We start from the raw sequence: 14,616 nt of genomic DNA, 5'->3' as shown, positions 1-14,616 counted from the left end.
TTTTCATTAAATTCTAAAAAGTTTTTAATTTCTTTCTTTATTTCTTCCTTGACCAGGTTATCATTGAGTAGAGCATTGTTCAATTTCCAAGTATATGTGGGCATTCTTCCTTGATTGTTATTGAAGACCAGTTTTAGGCCGTGGTGGTCTGATAGCACGCATGGGATTATTTCTATCATTCTGTACCTGTTGAGGCCCGTTTTTTGACCAATTATATGGTCAATTTTGGAGAAAGTACCATGAGGAGCTGAGAAGAAGGTATATCCTTTTGCTTTAGGATAGAATGTTCTATAAATATCCGTTAAGTCCATTTGACTCATGACTTCTCTTAGTCTGTCTACATCTCTGTTTAATTTCTGTTTCCATGATCTGTCCATTGATGAGAGTGGGGTGTTGAAATCTCCCACTATTATTGTGTGAGGTGCAATTTGTGTTTTGAGCTTTAGTAAGGTTTCTTTTACATATGTAGGTGCCCTTGTATTTGGGGCATAGATATTTAGGATTGAGAGTTCATCTTGATGGATTTTTCCTTTGATGAATATGAAGTGTCCTTCCTTATCTTTTTTGATGACTTTTAGTTGAAAATTGATTTTATTTGATATTAGAATGGCTACTCCAGCTTGCTTCTTCTGACCATTTGCTTGGAAAATTGTTTTCCAGCCTTTCACTCTGAGGTAATGTCTGTCTTTGTCTCTGAGGTGTGTTTCCTGTAGGCAGCAGAATGCAGGGTCCTCGTTGCGTATCCAGTTTGTTAATCTATGTCTTTTTATTGGGGAGTTGAGGCCATTGATGTTGAGAGATATTAAGGAATAGTGATTATTGCTTCCTGTTATATTCATATTTGGATGTGAGGTTATGTTTGTGTGCTTTCATTCTCTTTGTTTTGTTGCCAAGATGATTAGTTTCTTGCTTCTTCTAGGGTATAGCTTGCCTCCTTATGTTGGGCTTTACCATTTATTATCCTTTGTAATGCTGGATTTGTAGAAAGATATTGTGTAAATTTGGTTTTGTCATGGAATATCTTGGTTTCTCCATCTATGTTAATTGAGAGTTTTGCAGGATACAGTAACCTGGGCTGGCATTTGTGTTCTCTTAGGGTCTGTATGACATCTGTCCAGGATCTTCTGGCCTTCATAGTTTCTGGCGAGAAGTCTGGTGTGATTCTGATAGGTCTGCCTTTATATGTTACTTGACCTTTTTCCCTTACTGCTTTTAATATTCTTTCTTTATTTTGTGCGTTTGGTGTTTTGACTATTATATGACGGGATGTGTTTCTTTTCTGGTCCAATCTATTTGGATTTCTGTAGGCTTCTTGTATGCCTATGGGTATCTCTTTTTTTAGGTTAGGGAAGTTTTCTTCTATGATTTTGTTGAAGATATTTACTGGTCCTTTGAGCTGGGAGTCTTCACTCTCTTCTATACCTATTATCCTTAGGTTTGATCTTCTCATTGAGTCCTGGATTTCCTGTATGTTTTGGACCAGTAGCTTTTTCCTCTTTACATTATCTTTGCCAGTTGAGTCAATGATTTCTATGGAATCTTCTGCTCCTGAGATTCTCTCTTCCATCTCTTGTATTCTGTTGGTGAAGCTCGTATCTACAGTTCCTTGTCTCTTCTTTTGGTTTTCTATATCCAGGGTTGTTTCCATGTGTTCTTTCTTGATTGCTTTTATTTCCATTTTTAATTCCTTCAACTGTTTGATTGTGTTTTCCTGGAATTCTTTCAGGGATTTTTGCGATTCCTCTCTGTAGGCTTCTACTTGTTTATTAAGGTTTTCCTGTGTTTCCCTAAGGGAGTTCTTCACATCTTTCTTGAAGTCCTCCAGCATCATGATCAAATATGATTTTGAAACTAGATCTTGCTTTTCTTGTGTGTTTGGATATTCCATGTTTGTTTTGGTGGGAGAATTGGGCTCCGATGATGCCATGTAGTCTTGTTTTCTGTTTCTTGTGTTCCTGCGCTTGCCTCTCGCTATCAGATTATCTCTAGTGTTACTTTGTTCTGCTATTTCTGACAGTGGCTAGACTGTCCTATAAGCCTGTGTGTCAGGAGTGCTGTAGACCTGTTTTCCTCTCTTTCAGTCAGTTATGGGGACAGAGTGTTCTGTTTTAGGGCGTGTAGTTTTTCCTCCCTACAGGTCTTCAGCTGTTCCTGTGGGCCTGTGTCTTGAGTTCACCAGGCAGCTTTCTTGCAGCAGAAAAGTTGGTCTTACCTGTGGTCCCGAGGCTCAAGTTCGCTCGTGGGGTGCTGCCTACGGGCTCTCTGCAGTGGCAGCAACCAGGAAGACCTGTGCCGCCCCTTCCGGGAGCTTCAGTGCACCAGGGTTCCAGATGGCCTTTGGTGTTTTCCTCTGGCGTCCGAGATGTGTGTGCAGGGAGCAGTCTCTTCTTGTTTCCCAGGCTTGTCTGCCTCTCTGAAGGTTTAGCTCTCCCTCCCACGGGATTTGGGTGCAGAGAACTGTTTATCTGGTCTGTTTCCCTCAGGTTTTGGAGGTGTCTCAGGCAGGGGTCCTGCCGCTCCTGGGCCCTCCCCCACGGGAGCCCAGAGGCCTTATACAGTTTCCTCTTGGGCCAGGGATGTGGGCAGGGGTGGGCAGTGTTGGTGGTCTCTTCCGCTCTGCAGCCTCAGGAGTGCCCACCTGACCAGGCGGTGAGGCCTCTTTCCCACGGGGTCTGGGAGCAGAGAGCTGCTGCGGGCCCGGGATCCGAGGGCGTGGGACCTCAGGCAAACACAGGACGTGCCCGGTCCTAGATGAACTCTGCCTCTGTGTATCCCAATCTCACCAGGCAGCTCTCTTGCAGCAGACAAGTTGGTCTTACCTGTGGTCCTGAGGCTCAAGTTTGCTCGCGGGGTGCTGCCCACGGGCTCTCTGTGGCGGCAGCAACCAGGAAGACCTGTGCCGCCCCTTCCGGGAGCTTCAGTGCACCAGGGTTCCAGATGGTCTTTGGCTTTTTCCTCTGGTGTCCGAGATGTGTGTGCAGAGAGCAGTCTCTTCTGGTTTCCCCAATATATATGTTTTTTAAGAAGTTTCTTGTGTAGAGTTTCCCATAAGACCCCTCAGCGGCCATTAGTGTGATTGTCACCCTTTATTCTCTCTTTCTCTTTCATCCTCTTCCTTTTCCATCTCTGCTTGGTCATCTCATGACATTATATATATATATATATATATATATATATATATATATATATATATATATATGATGTGTTTAGGTGTGGGCATATTGAGTGATAGCTTGTCTCTGTGTCTCTATATGTATGCATATGCTATATCATGCTTATAGACTGTCAGAGTCAATTCTCTCTTTCCAACTAGTTCTTTGGGATCCAACTCGCATCATCAGGCTCAACAATGAGGACTAATATGTCATCAACCTTATTGTTGGCCCTCCATTTTGCTTGAGGCTTGCTATCAAACTTTTTATATATTTCTTCCCTTATTAATGAATTTAACAACAAATTATTGATAGTAAATAATCTCCACAGATGATAATTTGTTTTATTACAACATATATAGAGATAGTAACAGACTTCCTCATTGAAATATTTCCAATATTAGGTTCTATCAGTTCCACCCAAGAAAATATTTAGCTATGGTACTAATTTTACCAACAAATGACTCTGAAGAGATATGAGGACTAACTGGTCCAAATAATAAATGTTATACTTCATAAACATAAATTAGTAAAATAAATATTCACAACTGTTCACTCTATTCATTTATACATGGTTACAAAATATTGGTTATTTTTGAAATTCTAGAAACTGAGCTATCCAATGCCCATTTGATAAAATGATGTGACGGATTTTATCATGCACAGGTAATAGAAATCCTGAAAAGTCAAACCTCTGAGCAGTGTGTTCCTTTGCATGGTTGGTAAGCTGTCTGCACTATTACTCTGAGAGAAGCTACCTGAAGTGTCCAGACTGTTTGATAACTTTCACATCTGAGTATGTGGAAGAGGCCACAGCTTTTTACACCTACTAGGGTCCATTTAAAGGCTAGTGATTCTCCCAAGTGCTGATTTTGCAAGCAAAATGTAAACATTACTTACATCCATGGTATTTTGAAGTCAAGGCATTAAAATTCATCTGGAAAGTCAAAGATGAAAAACTAAGAGGTTGACAAGCAATGAATTGCAATAAAAGGTTGGCAGAACAATACATGGACCTAACAGGTCAGACCTTAAGTCACATAAGAAGCTTTCCCAAATGTGGCTTAAAAGGGTGAATGGATGTCCCTGAATTGCTTTTAATGGTTCAGATTCCTGTGACTTTCTAACTCTTATAGCAGAGGTAAAGAAAAAACTGTTTGGTTCAAAAACGCAAATTTAATTCACTATTTAGATGAATTCCAACTATGCAACTTTCTTAAATACAGCAACCGAATCACAAAACAAGTGAAGCAAGTTCCTATACTTGAGATAAATTGTATACAATTACCATTATCATAATTAATGCTGTTTATACTCAGGAAAATTAAGCTAATAGAAAAAATTCAGCTAACATCCAGTGTTTACTAGGAATGAAACACTTCTTTATCTTTGCTAGTGACTGTGACATACCTCAGATTAAGGCACGTTCCACCTTGACATAGAATATACTATTTCTTAATGATGCACTTACTTCCTGTCATGATAGATGATTTCATGACAAAATTACTACACAAAACTGAGAAATGAGTGCCCTATAAAAGTTACTATAAGCATCTCTCACTAAATATTTGCATTAATGAGCCAAGATATCACCATAACATGCTCAGATATGATGAAAGTCATGATTTAAACTTACCAGGGCTTTATAGAGAAAAAATTAAAACAAACTTTAAAACAATTGTTTCAACCAGTGACTTTTGCATTTTTGTACATAGGCATGTGCATAGGGGCATGTCAGCTTTTAATATACATATTTACAATGTCATTCATAAACGTATGTAATATAATGGCTCATTTAAATATGTATATTGTATGCATATAATAGCATTCTTGTTTATATTAATAAACTATATGTATAGACTGACCTACACAAGAATGCAACGTAAATTATGCAATCAGCCTCAGAAATCATAAAGAGATATTTAAGGTTGACAAATTGATCTAATGTGGTAAGATTAGCACAGTATTCTTCTTAAAATGAGAGAGAAAGCCATGTGGTTCAAAGTAAGAGAAAAATTTATAGACACCCTTCAGATATATCTAAAGCAACCTCTGAATTACAGATAAATAGATAAGGAACCTTTTATTAAAAGCAACATTTAAAGAGATATTATCCAAGGAATATTTAAAGACTTTAATGATACAGATGAATGCAAGTCTTGTTCACTCTGCTAATTAACGTAGTCTGTCTAATCATTCTCAATGCAAATAAGGTAGACTTTGTAGTTTCTAAAAAAGAAAAATGGGTCACAATAGCATGCATAAAAAATCTGGTGATAGCAAGTCCACCTCAGTCTTATGGTACATTGGGATAACCAGTGCTGATCCATTCTACTTCAAGCACTGGCCATTAGATTTATATCCTCTGATAAAGGCAGTCTCTCATTCACTACCTATTATAGCATAGTTTAACATCTCATGTTATTATATTAGAGAAGTGCCATCAGGTATACATTCCAGGCACACATCAATGAATAAGAGGTCATAAATTTGAGTAGCACATCCAAAGAGTTTAAGGCAGGACAGGAAGGAAGAATGATATAAATGTAGTGCTCAGATAGAAAATTTATTCTCAAAAAATAAATTAAAATAAGATAAATGTGGGGTTGAGCTTTGAGCCAAGACTTCCAGCCCAGGGATGGCACCACCCATAAGGGGCCCTCCCACCTTGATCACTAATTGAGAAAATGCCTTACAGCTGGATCTCATGGAGGCATTTCCTGAACTGAGGCTCCTTTTTGTGTGATAACTCCAGCTTGTGTCAAGTTGACATACAAAACCAGCCAGTACAACCATTCAGAATAGTCACAAGACCTCCTTGTATTAAGAAAAACAACAAAAACATAATCAGTGGGACTTGTGCTGGCTGTGCTTGCTAGCTTGTGTAAGCACAGCTGTGCACCCTTCTGAAGATCCAAAGCTTTCATCTTGCCAATATACTTTGGATTATGTTGTCCTTTTGTTGAATTTACAGATTTATTTCTTACAGTTCTCTTTCAAAGCTATTGTGGAACACTTGTGTCACCCAGGCTACAGTCTTACAGTTTGGAAAAAGCTTTGCTATTTGTTACATTACCAAACACAAACATTAATAAATTGATGTAGAGATCATGAAGGTTTAGCAATGTAGTTGTTGTAGATTCTCTATCCTGTGCCAAATGGTCAGCCCTGAAAATATACATACTAATAGCACACCTACTGAATAAGTTATATTTATACAATATATACACAAACAAACAAGTAAAACACCATGGAAAAACTCTATTTCTAAGACTAATAATACTTTAAAATATGATTATGGCAATGCCAATTGTATCCAGAGGCCCAATTCTTTGTCACTAAGCAAAGCAGGCTTTGTTAGCCTTCCTTCTCAGATGGGAAGGTGTTCTAAGCCTTGGAAACCCAAGAAACCCACACCTCTGAGGAGAGAAGGTATCCCAGTGGAAGTGTATCCTATGACAAGAGAGTTCAAGAACCACACAGAACAGATGTGGGGCAGTGTCCCAAGAGAAGGGTGTCCTACGACGCAGAAGCCCAGGAACCACACAGTTTTGAAAGGAAGTCTCCTCAGAGGTGTTGTAGGTCCTAGGGAAGGATATCCCCAGCTGAGCTGAGGAACTCAGGGACCTCATTCTCAGGGGCTTCTCTTTGCTTCCACTGAGAAGAATCACACCAGGCAGCAAATCACAAGAAAGATTTATTGGAGAGTCCAGGGAGAGAAGGAATGAATCCAGGGATGACTGCCCTCTGCTCCCTGAAGCAAACAGCAGGAATCGGAACAAAGAGCAGGTCTTGTATATGGTTTCTTGGGGGCAGAGTTTTCCAGGGTGAGAACTGGTGGGATTTCAACCCCTGAATTTGGGAGAACTCAGCGATTAGTGGGTTTTCCTCATCAGAGATTGGTGGAATTTTGCGCTCAGGGATTGGGGGTTTCTGAGACAAGTTGAGGAATTGATGGATTTTTCCTATTCAGGGATTGATGGCTTTTGTTCAGACTTTCCACTTAACATTAGTATAATCGATAGGGGTCCTGTTGAGGGGCTGGAGGTAAGCTTTGTGAGCTGCACTGGTACTGGAAACACCTTTAGACAGTGGCCTTGCTGCTGGAGCTCCTCAGGCGGAATCTGCCCATTGTTCCTGCCTTGAGGGTTCAAAAAGTTTACAAAGCATACAAATTTTACAAAGGGAGTCCAGGGAGTGGAAGCCTTGACTGGAGTGAATAACCAACACAATTTATTTAAGACAAGAGTGAAGAAAGGTTGCTAAGAATGCTCCCCCCCCCCCATAGGCTAGGAAGAGGTGACATAAAACAGTAATTATATTTTCCAGTGGAACACTTTACATCGTTTTGTCCAGCTGAGGGCTCAGTGATTTTTTAATTAATTTATTTATTTATTCACTTTACATCCTCATTGCTATCCTCTCTCTCAGTCTCCCCCCACACACTGTCCCCTTCCCCATTCTCCCCTCCCCTTCTCTTCTGAGGAGGTGGAGGCTCCCTTCTGGCTATCTGCCAAGCCTGGCACATCAAGTCACTGCAGGACTCTGTGCATCTCTCACTGAGGTCAATAATAAAATATTTTAATGGAGAGGTATCATTCTTGGATCTTGAATGTCCCCTAACCTTTTGTGTCAATGGTTTTGTTTCAACTCTTTGGGCCTAAGGGTAAGTGATGGGGAGTTAAGTCAGATTCAGATTTAAGAAAGTTAAGTTACTGGGCACGTGACATAGAGGAGACACTAGGACCCACCTCTCCAGCCAGTAGGAGGCCAACAAATCTCTGCTAAGTATTATCACCATGATGCACTGCGCTACCTCAAGCCCAAAGCAAAGAATATCTCTGAAATGTTAAGCAAAAATGAAACTTTACTATAAATTATTTATATTGGGTAATTTTTCATAGTGACACAGTGATAGACTTGAAATTATGACTCAAATATAAAATTGTCTCTGAAAATAAAAGTACAGTGTGCTCGCTCTCTCTCTCTCTCTCTCTCTCTCTCTCTCTCTCTCTCTCTCTCCCTCATCTTCCCTCTTTGCAAGATTGCCCACTTCTTTCTTTTTCTCTCCCTTTTCTAGCCCCTGTGATTTCACTGGCCTTGTTCCTTAGGGTCAGTAAACTCACCTACCCAAGAACAGCTTCCTAATATACCTGCCTTTAATATAATCTAATCTGCTTTAAACTGGCTCATTTAATGGATGGTGAAGAAATAATCTATCAGATGGTGCCAAAACTGGGAGAAGTTCATTCCCCAACCCGATGACCTTGGTCATTCCTGGCTACATGACGACCACTCTGTCCCTCTCTCCTTCTCTGCTGGATACATCATTTCTTCAGACTTGGTGAGTACCCATCACCACCTACATTGTCTAGTTTATCCCTTACACCCCTAAGGTAGGCTCATAGAGCAACTAGCTGTGCACTGATGTGAAATTACATTTCCTAGTACTGTTGGCACTCACTAAAACTCTGCCAGTGGAATAGCCTTGGCTGCCTTCTGATAACAGGAGGTAGCAGCAGTGATGTACAGACTTTACTCTAAGCACTTAGGAGGCAGAGGCAGGCTGATCTCTGAGTTTGAGGCCAGCCTGGTCTACAGCTGAATTTCAGGAAAGCCAGGGCTACAGAGAGAAAACTTGTCTCAAAAAACAAAACAAAAACAAAAGCAAACAAACAAACAAAAAACCCTAAATAAAAAATAAAGGACCAGATCTCATTATAGATGGTTGTAAGCCACCATATAAGTTGCTTAGAACTCTCCTTTAGAACTTCGGCCTGTGCTCTTAACCTCTGAGCCTCTCCAATCTTGAATTTCCTCCTTCAAGAAAGGACTTAACTCATTTTTGATTTTATAGGAACTCATAGTTCAGAAACTTTAATTTCTCTCCTTCTCCTTCTCCCTCCCTCCTCCCCCTCTACTTCTTCCTCCCTTCCCCCTTTCTCTTTCTCTCAAAGTCCTAGAGCTCAGGCTGGAGGCTGACCTTGAAATCCAAGACCTGCCTCTCTCCCCTGTGCTGGGACTAAAGGCATGTACCACCACTGCCAGGCAAGACTTTAAACTTTGAAAAAGGAGGTTTGGGGTTTCATACACAATTTGGATTTTAAAAGAGACTGGATTTTTTAAAACAGATTAGTTTAAATGGAAATACACTGTAGATGTCTTCAGACATAAGAGAAGAGAGCATCAGATCCCATTACCAATGGTTGAGCCACCATGTGGGTGCTGGGTATTAAACTTAAGAACTATGGACCAGCACTCATTGTTCTTAACTGCCCTCTCTCCAGTCTCCAAGACTAGATTCTTTTTTGAACGAGCTTTCTATTAACTGTATCAAACCTACATGCAGTTGCACAGTTGAACAAGTCTGTGGAAACAAGACGTTTCTGCCAGCTCACGCAGTCTTTCCAGAACAGTTCCAATCCTTTTAAGACAGGTAGGGATCTGCCAGAGGGGCTTCGACAGGCACAGTGCTGGCTACCAAAGCCCAGAGGTGGTCCAGTGTAGCGTGTAATTATTAAAAAATAATCCAGGCTACGGCAGGCTCCTCTCCAACTAAGCCATCCCCCCCCTCCCCATCCCACCCCTGTTCCCATAGCATCCCCAAGTGGCGGTCTGCCCAATAACCCCCTACCCCCACTCCGTTAGCTGGAAGTTTCCCTGTCATAGGTCTCCTGCAGCTAGTCTGCTGCTCTAAACCCGAGCCTTCACCCACCCTTTAAAAACAAACAAACAAACAAACAAACAAAAAACAACTCCAGAGTCTTGTGATTTATCAGTCAGATTTATAACAGTAAATTCTCAACCCACCAAACACCCACACAAAGAACTTAAAACTCAACTGACAACAACACAAGCTGCAAACCTAGACGGGGCAAACCCACCCTAGATATGATTTAATCATCTAGCTAAGAAATCCCCATCACCTAAGGGCTCCCAGGATCAAATCCCCACTACTTAGGCCTCCCAGGATGTCGTGGTTCTGGTCCCTCTTCTTCTCTTACAGGTTCCATCTGGTCTACTAGTCTGTCTCCCCCTCTGCCTCTGCCTCTCTCTGTAACACCTCTAAACCTCTCAACCGGCCTTCTTTTTCCACTGCCGGATCCAATCACAGGCTTAGCCTCATCTTTCACCTGCCCACAACTGTGTGCAGACAGCAGTCTACAGTCCACAGATCCCCAAGGCTTCTGAAGGAGACTTTCTGATCCTCTGGGCCTGGTCACCCGGTAGCTGTGCAGGGGCCAGAATGGCAGGACAGAGAGCCCACAGGCATCAGAGGCGGTAGCCTTAGCGCTTAAAGTGGAACCAGAGCTGGAAGATTCCGTTGGTGCACTGGCAGAGGAAGCCATGGCAATGCGAGTACTCCCACTCTCACCTGACAATCTTGAAGGCGATGTCCTCGTAGGGCAGGCCTGTGTGGAAGCGCAAGATAGCAAAGTCTGGATTGTCCACACAGGTCTCCAAGAAGTACTTGGGCATGGTGCACTTACTGATGAGGTCTGGGTAGAAGATGTTAAATTTGTAGCTCTGCAAATCTTAGGCGGACGGTTATCCAAGTGCATCTGATTGTATTTGTTCCATTCAAAGCCCATGTGCACGCAGTTGACGAAGCACGGCTTGCGTGGCCTGTACTTGTCAGCCCGCAGGTAGGCGTGGTCACCCAGTGGTATCTCCATACTCATCCTGCCCCATGTGGGAAGAAGATGTCCTCAGCGTTCTCGCTCCCATCCCCAGGAGCCTGAAGATGCTGGTGAGAGAGCTGCAGGCGCTGCAGGTACTCAATGTGGCTCCAGCACATGCTCGTCCACAGGCAACTCGTGCTTTGGGAGCAGCCGCAGGCTGTAGCGGCCAGCCTCGTAGTCCACAGACTCTGCCGGATCAGGTCCTCCTCCATCAGCACTGCCTCGCCACTTGCCTCCCCTTCTGCCTCCTCAGGCTTCACCGGGTCCACTAGGTCCACTGAAGTCCCGGGGTTGAGGGGCCGCTCCTCAGGTTCTGGCCTGTGGGTGGCCCTGGGTTCTGATTCGAGGATGAGGAAGAGCAGCTCACTTTCCACAGTCAGCTCCCACTTCAGTTGGAAGTGCTTCAGTCTAAGAACACCTAGGTGGCACTCACGGAGCCTGGCCCTGGCCATGTGTGCAGACAACTGCTGCAGCAGGCTCTCCCAGTAGCCCAGGTCGAGGTTGGAACTGCTGGCACAGATCTTGCCCTGGATGCCCTGGAAGGACCTGCAGCTGGTTGTACGTCTTTCCCTGGAACACAGACTGCACATCAGAGCTGACGGAGCCGTTGATCCCCTCACGGCACTTGCCTGGCGGAGCTTCGCAATCTCATCCTTTGTGATGGTTGTCATGTTCCGCCAGAAGTCCACTTTCTTCCCTGCTCCAGTTCCATGTACACATGGATGTCCTCTAGCAGGTCCTCCATGTGAGGCCGTTGAGGAAGGTGTAGGGTTCATGCATCTCCATGGGCAGGTCAAAGTCGTCCTCTGCATCAATGTACTTGGCCAACAGGTCGATGGGCTTGGCCTGCCCATCTCGAATCTTGGAGCGAAGCCTGGCCTCCTGCAAGTGGAAGCTGTCCTCCTGCTCCCCCCAGGTCTTCAAGAGTTCTGCTTCCTTCTCTCGCTGCAGCAACTCCAGCTCCTGCTCCCGCATGGCTTTCTCCAGTTCCCTCTCTAGACGCAGCCGTTTGACCTCCTGCAGCTCCAGCCGGTTGTCCTCCCGATCCTCTTGTGGCACTCTTTCAGCTCCTTTTCTCTCAGGTGGCTGATGCCTTTTTTCTCCAAGGCCTTCTTCCAGATGAAGGCGCTCAACAGGTTGCTGTCTCCGAAGGGGTTGTCGGTATTGGTGTAGCCCTTGTACTCCTCACCCCAGGCCATCTTCTCGAGCTTTTTGCACTCCTTAGCTTCCTACTTGGCCAGTCGCCGTGCACACTTCTCCTCTGGTGTCTCGAAGGCCTTGAGCATCTTTCTTTGCTGCTTGAATTCCTTCCGAAGCCACAGCTGCTCCTGCAGGCTCTGCTGCTTCTGACCCGAGCAAGAGTCTAGCATCCTTCTGGTTGCTGGTACTGCACTTGGAGGCTTTATATACTTTACAAACAGGAAGGGGCGGAACCCACTGGGCAGAAGAGTGGAGCCTGCGGTAAGTGAGCTCTCACTGGGCTTTAAAAAAAAATTGTCTTTTATGTAAATGAGTATACTGTAGCTGTCCTTCGACACACCAGAAGTGGTCATCTGATCCCATTACAGATGGTTGTGAGTCACCATGTGGTTGCTGGGAATTGAACTCAGGACCTCTGGAATGATCTTAACCGCTGAGCCAAATCTCCAGCCCCCAAGGCTGAATACTTTTAAAGAGATAGTAAAATGTTTGAATTTGTAAGGCTGTGGGACTTTTTAAGTCTGTAAAATGGTTTATTCCTTGATGTCTTCATGTGTGATCTTGGGGATGAACAAGAAAAAAGTTGTGGCTTTAAAAAAAAAAGTACAAAATAGTTCTTAAAATTTTGTGGTAGTAACAATTTTTATTTTAGTCGTTTTTTTTTTTCTACTCAGCATGGGAAAATATATCTTGGATGATTTTGATTAAAAAATAAGATGCTTGTAAAATTAAATACATATCATGTCTCTTAAGAGAAAAATTGTAATTTAACGATCCACAGCCTCAAATATTTTATTTCTCAATATGAGACATAAAAATGTACTTTTGAGGGTTGTTTAATGTATGAAAATATCTGTTACATTTAATGACTTAAGAAATTGCTGGCACACAATAAATAGTTAATAAATAGTACATAGAGTTATTAATTTATAATGACCTATCCATGAATGACTTAATGTTTTATTTTATAGCATGTCAGGTACTCCATGAATTTGTTAATGTAATAAACCTGTACCACTTAATATATTATCAGAAATGAAGTTTTCTTGTTTATATGAAATATCTTACACACCCATAGTTGTTTCTGGTAATCCATCTTTGATTAGGTAGTTTAATATGAGGTCTGGAAATGTCAATTCAAATATCATCCTGCTTATGGCAAATTCATGCTTTTAAAAAATAACTCCTAATGCCTTTAATTCCATATGTATGAAGTACGTTTTATGTAAGTCATGCCTCATTGAACAGCTTTTTAGATTAATTTTCTCTAAAATTAGCAAAATTAAAACAGTTTTTCCTGCAAAATAACTAGAGTTAACATATTTATTACATTCAATCATTTAATTTTTTTACTTAATATAAAAATAAGGTTGTAGAGGAATTTTAACTCATCAACATGGCTAGGATGGCAGGAGATCGCATCTAAAGATACGGTCTGACTGGAATGCAGATGTGCCAAACACCTTTAGTCCCTCTGACTGAAATACAGACAGGCATTTAATTCCAAGCAATGAAATCTAGTTGAAGTGCAAACAAAGAGATGAATCTTAGAAATACCTGACAGAATGAGTCAGAGAAAGGATAAACCCAACTTTCAGGGGGGTAGGGCTACTGAAAAAGCAGTGAGAGAGAAATCAATTCCATTCAATTTAATGGACTGGTGTTCAAATTAATTCTGAGCAATCCCGTTGAATGCAGTTGTGCTGAATTTCAAGCAGAGGAGTTCTTTTCCTGAAGTTCAGAGACAATCTTTCTAAGCAGAGCAATTCAGTCACAAGCCAAGAAAAAGCCAGATTGAATCAGTAAGCTTAGAGAAGAGTTTAAGCTAGAACAGCTGTGTTAAACCAGAGAGCCAGAGTAAAGAAAGAGTGAGGTTATTCAGCACTAAATCACAGAGAATGCAACATTCTAGGTCTAAGTTAGCTGACAGACGCTAGAGGCTGAAACCTTTAAGGTCTGAGCTGGCAGAAGATTAGATTTTATGGAGACTAGAAGCTTCCAGGCATAGGCATAGGGTTAGTTAGATAGAAACCCTCTAAGTAGACCAAACCATGTATTCTTAAAGCTATAGTACATCTCACATGTTATGCGTTTGTGACATTTACTATAACATAGAATACAAGTAATATGATGTTGAGGTAATTTGAAGAAGACTTCTGACTATAAATGAAGTAAAAGGTTCTTAGAAAAAGTTGACAAATTCTACACAAATTTGAATTATATGAAGTTCCTAAAATAATAGTTTTATTATGTATTAAGGAATATTAATTTTAAATTTTCATGTGTGGACATATGCATGTCTGATATCTTCATGGCTTTCTGGCATTTCGGTTTCAGACAGGATCTTTCTGACCTGAAGTTCACCTGCTCCCTGCATAGCCTAATTGAATTAAATATTATCTTTTCATTGAAAAAATGCCAGCATTTTATTCTCTTTGTGTTATTAATGGTGTTTGTTATTTCTATACATTTAATTTGAAAATTTTTTTAAAAAGATGTTCAGTTAGGTGTTAATATCATTGCTTTTATGTCATTTATTATTGATTTGTATGAAGAATAATTTTATTACTTCAAATTCAGAT

At 41.7% G+C, this 14,616-nt stretch overlaps 1 pseudogene; it reads right to left on the bottom strand.

Annotated features, from left to right (window-relative positions):
* Nucleotides 1–10,439: 10,439 nt before the first annotated feature.
* Cactin-ps3 (cactin, spliceosome C complex subunit, pseudogene 3) lies at nucleotides 10,440–12,204 on the bottom strand (annotated as a pseudogene).
* Nucleotides 12,205–14,616: the final 2,412 nt, after the last annotated feature.

The sequence above is a fragment of the Rattus norvegicus genome, chromosome 4 (genome assembly GCF_036323735.1).
Source record: "Rattus norvegicus strain BN/NHsdMcwi chromosome 4, GRCr8, whole genome shotgun sequence".
Lineage (NCBI taxonomy): Eukaryota > Metazoa > Chordata > Mammalia > Rodentia > Muridae > Rattus > Rattus norvegicus.
This window is presented reverse-complemented; position numbering and strand designations above follow the sequence as displayed.